Source organism: Petaurus breviceps, unplaced genomic scaffold (assembly GCF_028583685.1).
Source record: "Petaurus breviceps papuanus isolate PSGF00001 unplaced genomic scaffold, PetGlider_PUasm1.0 90845, whole genome shotgun sequence".
Lineage (NCBI taxonomy): Eukaryota > Metazoa > Chordata > Mammalia > Diprotodontia > Petauridae > Petaurus > Petaurus breviceps.
Window position 1 is genome coordinate 25,598,468 of NW_027187359.1, and position 19,946 is coordinate 25,618,413.

General features: G+C 36.0%; 1 pseudogene; it reads left to right on the forward strand.

The window, feature by feature from the left end:
- The first annotated feature begins 373 nt into the window (after positions 1 to 373).
- Positions 374 to 3,439, forward strand: LOC138149010 (large ribosomal subunit protein eL6-like; annotated as a pseudogene).
- The last annotated feature ends 16,507 nt before the right edge of the window (positions 3,440 to 19,946 follow it).

Here is a 19,946-nt window from a genome sequence, read left to right on the forward strand (position 1 = left end):
TGATTATCCCTGAGGAAATGAAAACATTGTGTAGGTGATGCTTCTCATCAATAATCCTGAATACAGAAAAATCTTGCCCAATTTGGCTTTTTTATAAGGTCCATGTGGTTGGAAAGCTTTTCTAAAACTTGAGTTCCCCAGAACTCTAGGAGAAATGGAGGTGATAACACTTTCCTGGGATATGAACTGAGATTGATTTGGTTGTTCTACTAAATATTTCATTTTCAGTTAAATGTTTTATTTTATTGATGCAACTTCTCCCCTGGGTATGTTAGTGTTCTAAGTAACTGAATAACTCTTAAGTTCTCAGTTTTGAACTGGGTGGAGGTAAATGAGCAAAAAATACTTGCAATACCCAGAGTGCCTCTCACACATGGGACCCACATCAACTGATGGCACAAGAAAATCACTTCAAGTTTGAAATATTTTGTGGGTTAGTATGTAATCAGAACCCTAACTCATGATCTCTCATAAGTACATATTTTTATAAGACAAACCAGAGTTGCCTCAGTTCAAACAGATCAAGGAACACGTAAAAAAAAAAGTAATGAGGTATCATACTCACATATAGGGATACCATCACCAAATGTGAAAGGGGAAACATGAAGAGAACATGTGCTTCTTAAAAATATGTTTAGAAGGACACACATGGTCAGGGAATGTGTGTGAATGGGAACATAGGGAATGCATGTTAACAAAGAACATATGCATTGGAGCAAACACGGGGAATATATGTGAACATAAAAACAGATTTTTAGTGTAACCCATGCTTGTGATACTGCAGAGCCATTGATACAAACTCGAAATGTCATCAAGAGAGTGGCTATCACCACTAAGCTAGACTTATCAGCTGCTCTGTTTTTTCAATTTTAATATTCTCTGTTTGGCTTTCTTTATCTATTATTGAATGTTTTTGGCCCCTCTCCATTCCTAAGCTAATATTTGTTAGATTGAAGCTGCCTTGTAGTGGGCTCATTGCCCTTGTAACCACATCCCTGGATATTTTCTAGGCACAAACAGTCATAGCCAGCAAAAATCAATGCACTTATATTGTCTTTATTTTCACTCCTTTTTTTCTTCTACTTTTGCAGGTTCTTCAGTCTACATTCTTATTTAAATTATGGCCTGCAATTCCTTTTGAGTCCTACAATATCCCTGCATCACTAGAATGATTTCCTTCCAAATTATTCTGATAACTTACTTAATCAAACCATAAAATAAAAAGCAAGTCTGGGAGTATCTAGAGTTGGTTGGACCACAACTTATTTGGAAAAACTTGAAATTCGTTTACCAATTTTTTAAATTAGAAATAGATATCTTATACATATTGTATCTTTTATCTCATCAAATTACATCAATGAGGTCAAGTCAAATTAAGAAGCATTTATTAAATTAGGATAATATGTGCTAAGCTCTAGGGATATGAAAAAAGACAAAAACTGTCCCTACTCAAATAGTTCCAGAAAAACCTGGGAAATCTGATGCAAAGTGAAGTGAGCAGACCAGGAGAATATTGTACACATCTATATTATTATAATGATCAACTGTGAAAGACTTAGGTATTCTGATCAAGACAATGATCTAAGACAATTCCTAAAGACACATCAAGAAAAACACTAAGAACTGATGCACTCTGAGTATACATTGAAGCATTCTTTTCTCCCCTTTTTCTTTGTTTCTTTTTTGCAACATGTCTAATGCAAAAATATGGTTTTCATGATTTCACATGTATAATTTATAACATATTGCTTGCTTTCTCAGTGAGTCGGGGTGGGAAGAGCATTTGAAGGAAAAGAGAAAATTGAGAACTAAAATGTTTTTAAATGAATGCTAAAAGTAATCTATCCCCTAAAAATTAATAGTCCCTGCTATCAAGGAGCTCATGGTCTACTGAAGAAGAGACCATAGAAAGAACTATGTACAAACAAGAGTTCAAGGATAAATTAGAAATATCCTCAGAGGAAAGCACTAAAATTAAGGAAGACAGGAAAAGTCTTGCCATAAAAAGTGGAACTTTAGTTGATATTTGAAGGGACCCAAAAGATGAGGCTGAGAAAGCAAAGATTTCTAGGCATGAGAGACAGGAAATGTACAATGTGAAGGCTGAGTGTGTGCTTAAGGAACACTAGGGAGTCCAATGACACAGGACCACATACTATATGGAGGGAAGTAAGGCATTAAGAAGACTGAGAAAGGTGGAAAGGGGCCAGGTTATGCAGGACTTTAAAATCCAAACATATTTTATTATGTTTGATCCTAGAGGTAACTGGAAAGCACTGGAATTTGTCAAATAAAAGAAGTGGGGTAATAGTGGGAAGATCAGACCTAAACTTTAGGAAGATCAACTTGACAGTTGAGTGCAGAAAGACTGGGAAGAAATTTGAGATAAAGACACCAACCATTAGGCTATAGCAGTCGTCCAAGAAGGAGGTGAAGGGAACCTGTACTTGTAGGGTGGTAGTGTCAAAGGAGAGAAAGAAGCATATTAGGACCCCACCCCAAGACTCTTTTTTTTTCTATTTTTAGCAGACATCTTGTTTTCAATAACTAAGAACCACCAAGAAAGCATACCCTGATTTTGGCATAACAACAGTCCTTTGTGCTCACCCTCTGGATGAACTTTGCTGCTGTTAAATCACAGAACTGATGGTCCCTGAGCTCAAGCAAGCACCAGCAGGAGCCATGTCTCAGCCACGAAGCCCTGATATGAATGGACTTTTTTCACTAGGCAACCTTACTCATTGTGCTGTTATACTTCATCAATGTAGCTATATTGCACTGCTGGATTCTTTGTCTACCCACAACTATATGCATCAAGACTTAGCGTCATGCTTTTCCATCTCTCAAGATGGCGAAAATAAGCCCCCCAAGGAAAAGAATATCAAAAAGGAAAAAAAAGAGAACAAAAAGGAAGATGTAGCTGAAAAGAAGGAAAAAAGCCTTGAAAGCATTGCAGTTGGAACCCAGTCCTGGTCCGAGGGATTGGTAGATACTCCAGGTCTGCAATGTATTCCCAGAGAACCATGTACAAGCAGAAATACACTGCCCCCAAAAAACCAGATTGAAAGGAAAAAGAAAGAAAAAATTCCTGCCACTATCTCAAAGCTTCTTGGTGGTGATAAGAATGGAGGAGCCTGTGTGGTAAAGATTAGCAAAATGCCAAGGCATTCCCCTCCTGAGGATGTCCCTAGAAAGCTGCTAAGTCATGGCAAAAAGCCCTTCAGCCAGTATGTGAGGAGACTTTGAGCTAGAATCACCCCAGGCACTGTTCTGATCATGCTCATTGGCTGCCACAGAGGCAAGCAAGTGATTTTCCTGACAGATGGTTAGTGGCTTCCTACTAGTGACTGGACCTCTGACTATCAACTGTGTTCCTCTAAGACGGACCCATCAGAAATTTGTCATTGCCACTTCTATCAGGGATACCTTCCAGCTGTGAAAATTCCAAATCATCTTACTGATGCTTACTTCAAGAAGAAGAGGCTCTGTAAACCTAGACACCAAGAAGGAGGGATTTATGACACAGAAAAAGAGAAATACAAGATTACAGAGCAGCACAAGGCTGATTAGAAAACAGTAGACTGTCAGATCCTGCCCCAAATCAAGAAAATTCCTCAGCTGCATGGCTACCTGCATTCTGTCTTCTCTCTCTCCAGTGGAGTTTATCCTCACAAACTGGTGTTTTAAATGCCTTCCAGAGAACACTTATTAGAATATTTGCAATAGCTAAAAAAAGAGTCTTATTACTTTTGGCATCGTTGGTCCTAGAACAAACCACATGCATGTCTAGTTTCTCCTCCAATGGAATAAAGAAGACTTTCTGCTCATAACCTCTGTGAGCTCTTTGGTTATCTATTTCTTCAGAATTTACAAAAAGATTTTATGGGAGGGTAGATGAATATGGCAGAATAAGGTAGGAACTCACTTGACCTCTCCCAAATTCACCTCCAAACAACTATAAAATAACCCCTCAAAATGAATTTTGGAGTGGCAGAACCAACAAAAGGGTAGAGTGAAACAATTTTCCATCCCAAGATTACTTAGAATGTCCACTTAGAATGTCTTAGTTAAGTAAAAGGAATGCTCAATCTAGTTCAGGAGGCTTCAGAGAAATCCAGCAGCAAGCCATGCCCCAGCAAGCCAGTAGCAAGACCCGACACCTTGGTACAGGACAGTTGTGATCACTGCAGCAGGCCAGAGGCAAATCCCCAGGCTCCTCACACAGCAAGCCAACAGAGAGACCCTCTGCTCCAACATAAAAAGCTTGGGACAGTGCTCCCTCCACCCAGGAGCAGGATCCAACATTGACCAAAATGGGGGGAAAAGTTGCACAAAAATTCAGTTTAGAAAAATATTCCTTAAAAAGAATTGGCCAAATGAAAAAGGCAGTACAAAAGCTCACTGAAGAAAATAATTATTTAAAAATTATAACTGGGCAAGTGGAAGCTAATGACTCCATGTGACATCAAGAAAAAAACAAAGCAAAATCATGTGAATGAAAAAATAAAAGAAAATGTGAAATATCTCATTGGAAAAACTATTGACCTGGAAAATAGATCCAAGAGAGACAGTTTAAGAATTATTAGACTACTTGAAATCCATGATGAAATAAAAGAACCTGGATATCACATTTCAAGAAATTATCAAGGGGAATTGCCTCATATTCCAAAAGTAAAGAGAAAATAGGAATTGAAAGAATCTACCTATCACCTCCTGAAAGAGATCTCAAAATAAAAACTCTCAGGAATAGCATAGCCAAATTCAAGAGCTATCAGGTCAAGGAAAAAATATTAAAAGCAGCCAGAAATAAACAATTAAAATATTGTGGAAATACAGTTAGGATTACACAGGATTTAGAAGCTTCAACACTAAAGGATCAAAGGGCTTGGAGTATGATAGTTCAGAGGGCAAAGAAGTGAGGATCACAACCAAAAATCATCTACTTATAGAACTAAACATAACTCTTCAAGGGTAAAGAGACATTTAATGAAATAGAGGACTTTCAAGCATTCCTACTAAAAATATAAGAGCTGTATGGAAAATATGATTTTTCAAATAGAAGACTCAAGAGAAGTAAAGGTAAAACAGTAAAAAGTAAACAGGCAGGAGAAAACATAAGGGATTCAAAAATGTTAAACTCTTGTAACAGTATTTGGAAATTTAAGGTCTTCCCTGCCCATTATTAGACCTAAGGGAGTTTGAAGATCTTCTCTGCCCCTTAATAAGTCTAAGTGAATTTAAAGATCTTCCCTGCTTTGAAGATATACCCTGCCCCCTAATAGGCTAAATGTAATCACCTGGAGCCTGTGGTGGGATGAGTTTGCTGAAGAGTGGAGCAGAGCCCACAGGAAACTGGGATCCAGAGCAGTTAGAGATTGGAGAGAGGAGAGGACACACCTTAGGGAGACTGGCTTGTGAGTAAATGTTGGTTTGTGGGAAGGCTAAAGGATGCTGTGGCTCTCTGTGCTGTTATGGATTATTAACATCTCTGCCACTATGATGGAATTGGCTTACTGGTTTTGGGATTCAGTTTTCTGCTGTATGAATAAATGTTTTGCTTTTGTCTTCCATATGGAGAGTCTGTTATATTTTGTAATTGAACACTATGCAAGCATATTTACAATGGCCATTAGCTCTGTGTATATTGTGTTGGTGCTACAACTGTTTACATCACTACATGGGAAGATGATACTTGTAACTATTAAGAACTTTATCACATTAGGGCAGTTAGAAGTAGTATATATAAACACAGGGAGGGGTATAAATTGGCTTTGATGGGATGATATCCAAAAAACAAAATCAAGGGGAGAGGAAGAGAATTGCACTAGGAGAAAAAGTAAGTTAGAGGTAAAGTGGGGTAAATTATCTCATATGAAGAGGTACAAAAGACCTATTACCTATTAGTGAAGGGAAAGATGGGGGTGGGTATCCCTTGAGCCTTGCTCTCATTGGAACTGTCTCAAAGAGGGAATAAAGTATACAGTTTGGGTTTTTTTTGCCAAATAGGGAAGAAGGAAGGGAGAGGATAAGAGAAGGGGTATAGTGATAGAAGGAAGGGTAGATTGGAAAAGGTGGTGGTCAGTAGTAAAACAGTGGTGAAAAGGGATAAAAGGAGGGAGGGGGAGAGAGAGAGAGAGAGAGAGAGAGAGAGAGAGAGAGAGAGAACAGAATGGAGGGAAATACATAGTTACTAGTCATAATTGTGAATGTAAATGGGATGAATTCACCCATAAAATGGAAATAGACAGCAGAATGGATGAAAAAACAGAATGCTAGAACATGTTATTAACAAGAAACACATTTGAAGGAGAGACACATATACAGAATAAAGGTAAGGGGCTAGAGCACAATATATTATGCTGTAGTCAAAATTTAAAAAAAAAATCAAGAGTAGCAACCTGTATTAGTAGAATAAAAAGCAGACAAAGCAAAAGCAAATGTAGACCTAATTTAAAGAGATAAGGAAAGAAATTACATATTGCTTAGAAATACCATAAACAATGAGGTAATATTAATATTAAACATATATGCACCAAACGGTATAACATCTACATTTTTAAAGGATATGTTAAATGAATTACAATAGGAAATAGACAGTGAAACTATACTAGTGAGGGAAATCAACTTTCCCCTCTCAGAACTAGATAATTCTAACAAAAAATAAACACAAAAGTAGTTAAGGAGGTGAATATAATTTTAGAAAAGTTAGATATGATAGACCTCTGTAGAAAACTGAACGGGAATAGAAAGGAATATACCACATTCTCAGCACTGTATAATACCTACACAAAGGCTGACCATGTATTAGGGCTCAAAACCTTAAAAACAAATGCATAAAGGCAGAAATATTAAACACACCTTTTCATATCACAATGTAATAAAATTACATTTAATAAAGGACCATGGAAAGATCGATTAAAATTAATTGGAAACCCAATAATCTAATCCTAAATAATTAGTGGGTCAAAGAACAAATCATTATTATTTGATTAAAGATGAGGATAAATATGAGACAACATACCAAAATTTATGCGATGCAGCCAAAGCAGTACTTAGGGGAAGTTTTATATCTCTAAACACTTATGTCAATAGAATAGAGAGAAAAAATAGACCAATAATTGGTCACACAACAAAAACCAAGTAGAAAAAGAATAATTAAAAAATCACCAATTGAACACCAAATTGGAAAACCTGAAAATCAAAGAAAAGATTAATAAAATTGAAAGTAAGAAAATCATTTAACTAATAAGAAGAACTTGGAGCTGGTAATATAAATAAATATATATATATATATTAAGAAGATATGTTGGGATAAAGAAATTTTATAGTGATGATAGAGGGCTATAAAATTAATACTTGCAATCCAGATTACTGCAGTTTACACTTTTCTGTATGTTTCAAACCAGGTGTAACATTTCTACTGAGCACTGAGTTATTTCTTGCACATTTTTGGAAAATAATTGTATAAGAACTTATGTATCTGCTTCTAGATACAATGTGTAATTTTAAATTAATTCACAAAACAATCTTCTTAGTTTTCTGTATTTGATAATCTGGAGCAAATTTTAATTAAAAACAAAAAACAGATAAACCAATGGTAAATTTGATTTAAGAAAAGAAAGAATACCCAATTACCAGTATTAAAAATGATAAAAGGGTGAATTCCTCAATGAAAAAGGAAATTAAAGTAATTATTAGGGGCTATTTTACTTAATTATATACCATTAAATCTGATAATCTAAGAAATATGGATGAATACTTACAAAAATATAAATTGTCCACACTAACAAAAGAAAAATAGGATACTTAAATAACCTCATCTTAGAAAAAAAGAAAGGAATTGAACAAGCATCAATGAACTCCCTAAGAAAAAATCCCCAGGGCCAGATGGATTCACAAAAGAAATCTACCAAACAGTTAAAGAACAATCTCTATACTCTATAAACTATTTGGAAGAGTAGGCAAAAGAATCCTACCAATTTTATAACTCAGATATGATGCTGATATATTCCTAAACCAGGAAGAGTGAAAATGGAGAAAGAAAACTTTAAACCAGTTTCCCTAATGAATATTGATGGAAAATTTAAAAATAAAATACTAGCAAGGAGATTACAGTGATGTATCATAAGGATCATATGCTATGACCAAGTGAGATACAGGGTTGGTTCAATATTAGGAAAACTATCAAGATAATTGACCACATCAATAGTAAACCCAACAAAAATCATATGAATATCTCAATTGACAAAAGCTTTTGATAAAAATACAGCACCCATTTCTATTAAAAAAAATCACTAGAGAATAAAGGGAGCATTCCTTAAAGTAATAAGCAATATCTATCTAAAACCATCAGCATGCATTATGTATAATGGGGATAAGCTAGAAACATTATCAATAAGACTAGGGTGAAACAAGGATTCCCACTATCACCACTTTTATTCAATATAGTATTAGAAATGTTAGCTATAGCAATAAGAGAAGAAAAGGAAATTGAAGGACAATGAGGAAACAAATGAGGAAACAGGCAACGAGGAAACAAAACTATCACTCTTGTTTATGTCTTTTTTTTAGGGGGGCAGGGCAATTGGGGTTAAGTGACTTGCCCAAGGACACACAGCTAATAAGTGTTAAGTGTCTGAGGTCGGATTTGAACTCAGGTCCTCCTGACTCCAGGGCCAGTGTGCTTTTCACTGCACCACCTAGCTGCCCCAAAACTATCACTCTTTGAAAATGACATGATGATATACCCAGAGAACCCTAGAGAATCACTTAAAAACTACCTGAAATAATTAATAATTTTAGAAAATTGCAGGGTATAAGAAAAATTCACATAAATCATCAGCATTTCTTTATTTAACCAAGTCCAGCAGCAAGAGATAAAAAGAGAAATTTCAATTACAATAATTGTAAACAATATAAAATACATGGAATTCTACCTACCAAGACAAACTCAGGAACTATATGAACTTAATTACAAAACACTTTTCACACAAATAAAGTCAGATCTAAACAATTAGAAAAGTATCAATTGCTCATGGGTAGACTGAGCCAACATAATAAAAATGACAATTCTACCAAAATTAATTCACTTATTCAGTACTGAGGAATAATCTACCCGTCATATCTGCAGGCAAGGGAAGAATGCATGACCAAATAAAATATAGAGAGCATTATGAAATGCAAAATAGATCATTTTGATTATGTTAAATTAAATAGTTTTTGTACAAACAAAATCAATGCAACTAAGAATAGAAGGAAAGCAGGAAGCTGGGAAACAGTATTTGTAGCAAGTATCTCTGATAAAGTCCTCATTTCTCAAATATATAGAGAACTGAGTCAAATCTATAAGAATACAAGTCACTCCCTAATTGGTAAATCATCAAAGCGAACAGGCAGTTTTCAGATGAAGAAATTCAAGCTATCTATCAGCATATGAAGAAGTGCTCTAAATCACTTTTGATTAGAGAAATGCAAATTAAAATAATTCTGAGGTAGCATCTCACACCTATCATATTGGCTAATATGATAGAAAAGTAAAATGATAAATATTGGAAATGTGGGAAATTGGAATACTAATGAATTGTTGATGGAGTTGTGAAATTGCAATACTAATGAATTGTTGATGGAGTTGTGAATGATCTAACCATTCTAGAGAGCAGTTTGCAACTATGCCCAACAGGCTATAAAATTGTGCATACCATTTGATCCTACAGTAGCACTATTTGGCCAGTATCCCAAAGAGACTGCAAAAAAAGGGAAATGGTCCTATAAGTGTAAAAATATTTATAGCAACCCTGTATATGGTGGGAAAATATTAGAAACTGAGGGTATATCCATCAAATGGGGAATGGTTGAACAAGCTATGGTATATGAATGCAATAGAATACTATTGTGCAACAAGAAATGATTAATAGGCAGATTTCAGAAAAACCTGGAAAGACTTGTACAAACTGATGCAAAGTGAAATGAGCAGAACCAATAAAACATTGTACATAGTATCGGCGACATTGTATGATGTTTGACTATGAATGATAGCTCTTCTCTGAAGCACAATAATACAAGATAATTGCAAAAGACTCATGAAAGAAAATGTTATCCCCATCCAGACAAAGAACTGATGGACTCTGAATGCAGAACAAAGCACATATTTTTCACTTACTTTATTCTTTTTTTTTCTTTTTGATCTGCTTTTTTTCAGAACTGTGACTAATATGGAAATAAATTTTACATGATAGCATATATATATATATGTGTGTGTGTATATACATATATATACATTAATTATATCAAATTGCCTACCATTTTTAGAAGAGGGAAGGAAAGGGAAGAAGAAAAACTTTGAACTCAAAATCTTGTTAAAATGAAAGCTAGAAGTTGTCTTGACATGTACTTGGGAAAAAATAAAAGACTAAAAACATACTGTGATAATTAAAGTTTGCTAACCTTAGGTACATGGATTAGATGAAATTTACTAAGGTGAAATTTTGCTAGCCTTGTTTAACCTTGCTAAATTTAAATGTAGCTGATCAAGCCAGTTGTTGGACACTTAAGAACTTCTTGGGATAGAGTTGAGTCAATCAATGGTCAAATTTGACTCTCTTCTGTCAGCTAGGGCTTGGCAACAGATCAACCATCACATGATATTGTTTTTGCTCTTTTACTTGTGTTGTTCTCGAATATCTACAAACCTCAAGTTTTCTCTGCAATCTTGGATTTTATCTTAGTATGTCTTGCTGATATAAAGATCAAGTTTGTTTTAATGTTATTGTAAATTATGTTTCTCTTCTATACATTTATATTTTCAAATATTTGTTCTCTATTTTGCTTCTTTGGAGGGATTTAACACCGTGGATTAAAATTTTTCTATCCTGCCAGTTGTTTTCGTCAGGGAAGGCCATAATTTTATTTCAGAATTCTTCTTTCTCTGAAACTACTCAAAAACATCCGCTGTGGTTCCATGCTCTCTTGGAAATATTTGGGGAGCTTTCCTTCATTAGGCACTGATTTGATTTCCTTCATTTTATAGTATTTATTTAGAATTGTTAAAAATTCACTCAAATGTCTTACTAGTCATCTACTCTTCTGATTTATATTCTTTCCTGTTGACTTACCTCCTCATGCTCAAGGTTTCTAAGTATTCTTCCTGAGTAATTTAAATCTTTCCGACTTATTCCCTTTTGATGGCAGATCTTCAAATGACTAGATTAAAGTTGCCTCATCCTCCTCTCATATTGGAAATTCACTTTTCATTGGCTTTATTGCCTGTTCTTTGTAACTTCTTGAGGAATGGATCTGGCCCAAATTGTATAGCAGTCCTTTTTCCTTCAAGACTGGTCTCCATTCCATCATCCACCCCTGTCCCCCTCTCCCCCCACACAGGTACCCTGTCTTAGTTCCTGTGATTCTTCAGTTCTTCAACTGAGCAATGTGGCATATTACTCTCTAATGAAGAGTATGCTTCTGCTTTCTGGTGTCTCCACTCCACTACATGGGGGAGTAAAAGAGTCAGAGTTGAGATCTGTTGCTTATTGTCACAGAATGGTGGAGTAAGGGTACTGATAGGATGTGTTGGTAGAGACTACAACGGTAGCAATAAAATTGCTAAATGGATCCCAGAGTTATAAGCCTGTTGGTTAGTTGGTGATTCCCTACCAGAGTATAAAAGGATAGTTAAGGTTCTGAATAAATGTATTATAGATTAGGGTTTAGCATTTTCTGTTGTTAATTCATTAGTTTGTTGCCTACTTAGTGTTCCTGGTGTCTTAGAGACAGCTGATTTTTATTTTGGGGAGTTTTGACAGTTCCCAGTGACTAGGATGTATTATAATCCTCCATCTTTTTAGTTTCCTTACCAAAAAGGAAATTTTCATTTATTTCTTCTTCATTAATTGTTGTCTCTTTTTCCTTTAATAATTAGATGTTCTTCTTTCTTAAAAAATCAAATTAGTGAATGACTTCTCTATGTTATTAAATACTCATTATTGTGGGAGTTATTTGATTTGTTTATGCCTTCAAATGCTGAAGAACTTGACTTCACCTTTGAAAAAGTAGGAAAACATCATAGAAACCCACAAAAATTATTCTTTCTGAATATTACTAGAAAAACACAAGAGAAAATGAGAGAAGGGGAAATTATATTCAAAATAATACAACTAGAAACAAAAAAGCAAAAAAGGGGCAGCTAAATGGTGCAGTGAATGGAGCACTGACCATGGAGTCAGGAGAACCTGAATTCAAATCTGTTCTTATTACCTGTGTGACACTGGGCAAGTCACTTACCCCCAATTACCTCCAAAATAATGATGATGATGACATATGCAAAAAAGATAACACAAAATAAATAAAATGAAGAAGAGAATAAGAATTTATATGGCACCTAATACATGCCAGCCACTGTGCTAAACACTTTGCAAATATTATTTCATTTAGTTCTTACAACAACCCTGGGATACAGCTGCTATTACTATCCCCATTTTACATTTTTGAAAACTGAGGCAGAGAGATGTGACTTGCCCAGAGCCACACAGCAAAATCTAAGACTTTATTAAAGCTCAGTGACTCTAAAGCCAGTGCTCTATTCACTGTGCCATCTAGCCTCCTTAACAGCTAGATATGCAATATCTGACAGGTTATCTGCCATTAACACATTTAGGACTTATGTAAATAATACATGTAATATGTAAATACAATTTCATTATTATATGCTAAAATCCTACAAAGTATAGGCATAGAGGAACCTTTTTTGAGATCATAAAAATAAATCTCTCTGAAACAAAAAAAAGCATCATATGGAGAGAAAATACACTTGAAGCTTTCACAATAAACACAGGAATAAGGCAAGGATGCTGACTCACCCCGTTATTATTTAATATTGTTCTGAAAATAATAGCAACAACAGTAAGTCCAGAGAAAGAAATTAAAGGAATAAACAGAGGTAAATGGGAGATAAAGCTATCCCCATTTTCTGATGATATGATGGATTTTATTACCGTATAAAATAAGAAATGAAAATGTATGACATAGAATAGTGGTCAGTTCAGTGAAGCAGACAGAGAATGCTTGTTTGAGGTGAATAAAGTGATCATCTATTAGTTCAATAAAAACTTTGTTTTAGTGATGTATATTTAGAGAACATTCCAGGCTTAAGTTCCAGGAAGAATGCTCAGAGATTCTCAGAGATTCTCCATCAGTTAGCAAGTAAAGAAGTGGTGGCACTTGGCCAAAAAATGAAACATGCTTTTGAGGATGCATTAAAGTCCTAGATGCTGGCAAAACCAATTCATAGTCATGTTAACTCAGATGAGGGAATATTTTCCTCTGAGCCAAGTTGAATCACAAATCCAGGCTGGATAGGAGACATCTGAAGGAACAGTGGAGATAACTCCCCAGGTATAAGGCACTGGCTCACTTCTTCCCAGAGGACCATGAGATTGGGTATAGAAAGATCCCCAATAGGCTCCTCTATCAGTTCATCTATTGCTCTCTCCACTCTGGCTTTTGCCCTACTCTTGCCTTTTTCAGAGCTTTTAGACTGAAGAATCTGAGTTTTATTCCTATTGTCTGACTGGAAGGATTGACTCAGAGTGAGCAAAACTAGAGAAACCAATTTAGCTGCCTCATGATAGATATGGAGTAAGGTGTGGGGGGGGGGGGGAGTACCACCGCTATCTAGGATCATTTCTGGAGGTAAGAAGTGGCTTAGAGTCTACAGCTTCCTATACACATGTCTACTGTAGACCTCAGACAAATTACACCTGAATGAATGTGTCCCTGCTTGTCAGAGCCTACAAATCCCATCTCCCACTCATTGTTGCAGGAAAACAAACTGTCTTCCTCTCAGGTTTCAGATTTCTGTTTGATATCCTTAGGCTTTCAACTAACAACAAGACAGTTTGTATGATTGGGGACTGACACTATTTCTCCATCAGAGGTAAGTAAAGGGCTCTGTATTAGGTTTAAAGGAGCTATGGGGAGTTTTAATCTCTGAAAATCTATGCATGTGCACATATGCATGTGTGTTGTGGTAAGGAAATGAGAGGGTAGAATAGAGAGAGAAGGGAAAGAAAAGAATCTAAAATCTAGCCTTTGTCTCAAATTAAGGAAAGGACTATTTTTTTAAGTAACTCATAATAAGTAGCCACTTACACAGGGCATCTATAAGTTTCTTGAGAGCAGGAGGGATTTTATTTTGTCTGTTTTCCAGCTCTTAGCATAATTCCTAGAATGTAGCATGCGTTTAATAAATGATTATTGATTGATTTATTAGTGTAAAATTCTTCAGTGTAATTCTTATCTCTATTAATGAGGAGAAAAGTAGGCAAAGGAGAGGACATAAATTACTTGTTTGCCAAATTGGTTAGAGCTAGGAGTGGAAGACAGTGCTGCTAATACTACCATGGTTCTTGGATTCTTACATTTTGTTATTTTAGTGAGCCATATGCCAATATACCTTACCCTAACTCACACTACAAAATACCTATGTGGCTTATCATGATTGATGAAAAAATTTATGGCTTACTAACAGTTTCTTGGGATCAGTGTATGATCCTTGCAGACGCCTGAAAATCTTCTCTTAGCTTGTGTCCACAAAAGCCCTTTCAGTATCTGCTGGTCTCCTACTAGACTCTAAGTTTTCTCTAATGACCAAATATACTTCCAAGAAAGAGCTTTCTGAAATCTGATACTATCCTTGTTGTACCATAAACTCCTTAATCATTAAATCATCGTGAACAGATTTTTGCCTTGAGTAGAACCTGATATTCGTGTGCATTACTTAAAGATGTTGCACAGTAGAAAACTGGCCAAATATATACCAAAAAGACGAGGTTATATAAAGACCTTTTGCTTTTTCCTTTCTGAAGCAGTGTTTGCTAAATATTGCTATTGTCTGTGTGGGTTACCAAGAATATACACATCTTTAGAACATCTTTCCCTTCTACTGGACTTGAGGTGTTAAGATCCCTCATTTTGTGTCTTTTTTCTGATTACATGAAGAAAAATTAATGGTGGTTCCCCATTCCTGACAGATATAGAAAGTGAGAGTCAGAGAAATGCTTCTCTAATCAACAAAAGGCACCTCCTTAATTTCCCTGGCCTCCAGATATTCTTTGCTAAATAACTGGGGTTAGGAACAGAAAAACATAGCTGGAAGAAACCTTTGTTGTAGTTGTTCAGTATTTTCTAACTCTTTGTGACCTCCTCATGGGATTTCCTTGGCAAAGATACTGGAGTGGTTTGACATTTCTTTTTGCAATGGATTAAAGCAAACAGAGGTTAAGTGACTTTCCTAGGGTCACACAGCTAGTGAGAGTCTGAGGCTAGATTTGAACTCATCTTCCTAACTTCAGGCCCAGGGCTCAATCATTGAGCCACCCAGAAATCATATAGTCCAACTCTTTCATTTTGCAGATGAAAAAACCGAGATCCAGGAAATTTAAGTGAACTGACCAAGGTCACATAAGTAGCAAGTGTCAGATATGGGATTTGAACTCAAATCCTTTTACTCCAGAGACAAGGACCTTTCCACTGTATCATGCTGACTATATCATGTCCTGGGGAAGTTTTCAGAACAGTCACTGATAGAGGATATACCAAGCAATGACTTTATGGACCTTATATTATATCTGCTTTGGTTGGGATGGTGTCTCTTCCAGAAATGATAGTTCTGATGCCCCACATTCCTTTTTATAAGCATTGAGGCTTTTATTTAAGGGAAGTGACATATAAAATACCATTTTCCAGTATCTCCCTTTACCTTAGAATCTAGTAAGTGACTTATTGTGGATTTATGCTGCATGTGTCCTGGAAAATTAATTTCATTCCCAAAGACTATTATTATAAGATTTCATACCATAATAGAATCCCTTATTCTTTTTTTTTAATTTTTAAAGCAATTGGGGTTATGTAACTTGCTCAAAGTTACAAGGCCAGTTATTTCTGGGTGTGGTGCTAAGTATCAGAGCCTTGATTCGATCCCAGGTCATCCTGACTCTAGGGCCGGTGGTCTCACTTGCTGTGCTACATGGCCATCCCTAAGCAATTGGGGTTAAGTGACTTGCTCAAGGTTACATGGCTAGGTGTTTCTGGGTGGGTGTTAAGTGTCTGAGCCCAGATTCGATCCCAGATCATCCTGACTCTGGGGCCAGTGCTGTTACTTGCTGTGCTACCTGGCTGCCCCATGGGGAATCCTTATTCTTGTTACCTAATAAGTTGTGGATTGCTTACACAAGACTCCAAATGTAAGTAATGTTCATCCATTTAGCAATGGAATAAGTCAATAAACTACATACACCAAATGCTACAGTGGAGAATACTATTAGATTTGGAGTCCAAGGACTTGCTTTTGAATCCTTGTTCTGCCACTCAAAAAGCAGAGATTTAGAGATGGAGCAGACCTTAGAAATCATTTCATTAAGCACCCTCATTTTACAGAAGAGGAAATGAGGTAAAATGAATTTAGGTGACTTGCCCATGTAGCAAGTGTGAGGGCCATGACTTGGACCAAAGTCCTCTGTCTCCTCTGATTCCAAGTTCAGTTCCATTTTGACTGCACCAACATGCCTCTTCACCTCTTGTGTGACCTTGAGCTAATTGTATAATCTTTCTGGGAACCAGTTTTCTCATCTGTAATATGAGTGCATTGGGCTAGATGACTTTGATTTAGCTACTATAAATCTATAATCATACTAGCATGATAAGGTAACAATTTAAAATGAAAAAGCAGTAATATGGAATATAGCAGGATGATCCAGGCACTTATATACCTGACATTTCTTCATTTCACTCTCACTTTACTCTTTCCAGGTTTCCAATCTTAACATTCATTCAAATGCAGACCACTAATTGTCCATCTTCAACATCATCACTACCACTGTTACCACCATCAGTGTGGAATCCAAAGTATCAGGGAAAATTATTATTAACCTGAATTAGTATCATAAGAAACCAAGCTAACTCTTTTTTGCCCTTTGCAGAAGATATCTAGAATAGTGTACATCTCAGGGTACTAGTTTTAGGGAAAATAGGACAGTGACTAACTCAAACATGTCCACAGAAGAGGGTTCAGTATAGTGAGTGGACTAGAGACCATGCTCTATGAGGATCAGATGAAGCAAATGGAAATGTTTAGTTTGGAGAAAAGGCTTGAAGGGACATGAGAATAATTTTCAGGTCTCTGAAGGGTTGTCACAACAAAGAAGGATTAACTTTGTCCTTTTTGTGTTGAGCATAATGAGAACCAATGCTGGGAAGTAAAATCTAGGGAGATTTATGTTCAATACAAATAAAAATAAGTCAATAATTGTAGCTATATGAAAGAGAAATGTATTGTTTCAGGAGATAGTGACTCCCCCTGTCTCTGGGGAGATCACATGTCCCCATTCAGGCCATGGGGACCAAATGTCAGGTAATATGTGAAGGACATTCTTGACCAATTATGTATTAGATTAAATGACATTCAAGGTCCATTAAAACTCTGAGATTTTCTAAGTGATATACTCACTCCATCCTTTGGAGTCTTTTTCAGTCTTCATAATAATAGAGATTGCAGACCATCAAACCCTATTCCTAATCATCAAGGATGACAATCATCAATTATATTAACTTTCACTGTTGGTACCAGCAACTTCTTCCTAACATGGATTTAAGAACTTAAGTTTTCTTATTTCCATTATATTCCAGATGATCTTAATTCTGGTTATATAAGTCATTTTCTAGAATTGTTCTGTGCTCCATTCTTATCTCGGCTCCCTCAAGAAAGGTCCATCATCCTGTGGAACACATTATTTCTAAATAAGTTCTTAGAAACTTGAATGATGTTTGTAACCAAATAAATGTTTACCTATGTTGACCTTTCCCAGTCTAATTTAAAAACAACACAGTAGATACAGTCCTACATTGACAAATTCGAGACACTTAGTGTGTTCCACTTCCATGCCCATCCTTCAAGACCTATTAAAATGAACTTAGATTTAAGGAAAAAATGTCTTTACTTTTATTTGAATCTAAATATATGAGATCCCATTCAAATGTCATAGAATGTTGTTTTACAACTATTAGCAATTCCTGCAGTTTTACAATTGAGGAAACAGAAGGATAGATAATCTGTAATCTTGGATGAGTACCACTTAAAATATTCTGGTCTCCTATCAAAGTTTATAGATTCCCCATATGTTTTCTTGATTTCTCCTTTAATGTGTACTAAATTCTGTTCACTCTCACTGTGAGTTCAGTATGACTAGTCTTTCTGCTGAGCTAATGGTGAGCTGTACCCCAAGGGCAGGACCTCCTAGTCTTGAACATTATCACAGAATCTTACATTGATATGACTGTCCTTATTTTTCTATGACTTTTCCTTCTTCAATTATGCATTTTCGTTTTACTTGTGGGATTTCTGCCTTGTAAGGTTAATGTTGGGATGTATGAACTCTATGACCTCTCTAAGGAACTCAGACAAAAGAGAAGCAAAAGTGTTTGCATTCAAAATTCTGGTAACACAAACATTTATGGTCTTCTAATATCTTCCAATTATCTGAAATTATTCTATTTCAGCTTTTATTCTTTCTTTGGGGGATCTCTTCATCTATTAACTTGTTTTGTGACCAAAGTGTCTTTAGATTATTTAGAAGCTGATGTCATATCCAAAACTGGACATAGTTGTCTAGATATGGTTAAACTGGAACAGAATACAGTGGTCTCATCACCTCTCTAGGCCAGGACACTATGGCTTTCTTAATATAGCCTAAGCCTAGATAGAAAAATATCTAAAACAAAATTCATTCTTGACAACAATTTGTGAGTGCTCTCATTTATTTTTCTTTACTTCATCTTATTAAATTTTCCTATAAGAACATAATAATGTAGGGGCGGCCAGGTAGCACAGCGAGGAAGGGTACCGGCCCCAGTGTTGGGATGACCTGGGGATCGAATCCAGGCTCAGACACTTAGCACCCACCCAGAAACACCTGGCTGTGTAACCTTCAGCAAGTACTTAACCCCAATTGCTTTAAAAAAAAAAGAACATAATAATGTTCCCTGAGGTGGTCAATTCACTTCATCTTGAGTTCAATATTCATTTACTCCTACTATGTGCAAGGTACCATGACAGTTCTTGTTCTCAAGAAGCTTACAGTCTAATAGGTTGGGATAAGACACACACAAATAGATAGGACATAAGTTAAAATGTAATAGTTACAAATAAGATTAGACAAATGTGATATAAAAATATGTGGCAGGCAAAATTACTTTCAGCTGCAAATGGGTGGGAGATCATAGATGATTCAGTGAAAGAGTAGAGATCTAAGGGGAATCTCAAGGGAAAAGGCAACCAGCTAGTCAACTAGTATTTACCAACTTCCTACTATACGTCAAGGACTATGTAAAGTTCTGGGGATACAAGAAAAAAATTAAAGAAAAAGAGTGCCTGTTCTCAAGGAGGTCACAGTCTAATGGGAAAGACAATATAGAATTAAAAATGTACAAATAGCATATAACAGATAAACTGAAGGTAATCATCAGAGGGGAGGCACTAAGCTAAGATAAAGTATTTCAACTGCAAGACATATATGCAAGTTAGTATATTCTAGCAATTGTGGGTGGTACATTTCAATTTATGGATATGGGAGACAACAGGATGACATTAGTTTGGCTGGTCTGGAGTCCAGCTTGGCTTTACGAGAGAATATGAACAGGTATTACAAAGGGAAGTATAAGTCAAATTAACACATGGACTCAATCAAATGATTAGGAGTTCATATTTTATTCTATAGGCAGTAGACGAGCACCAACCTTTTTGATTGTGGTATTGATATGGTTATCCCTGTATACTGGAGAGACTGTTTCGGCAGGGATAGGAATGATGGAATGGAAAGGGAGGGAGAACAAGGTAGGGAGAGCACCAAGGAGACTGGTATTATAGTTCAGGCAAGAGGTGTTGAAGGCAAGAAGCT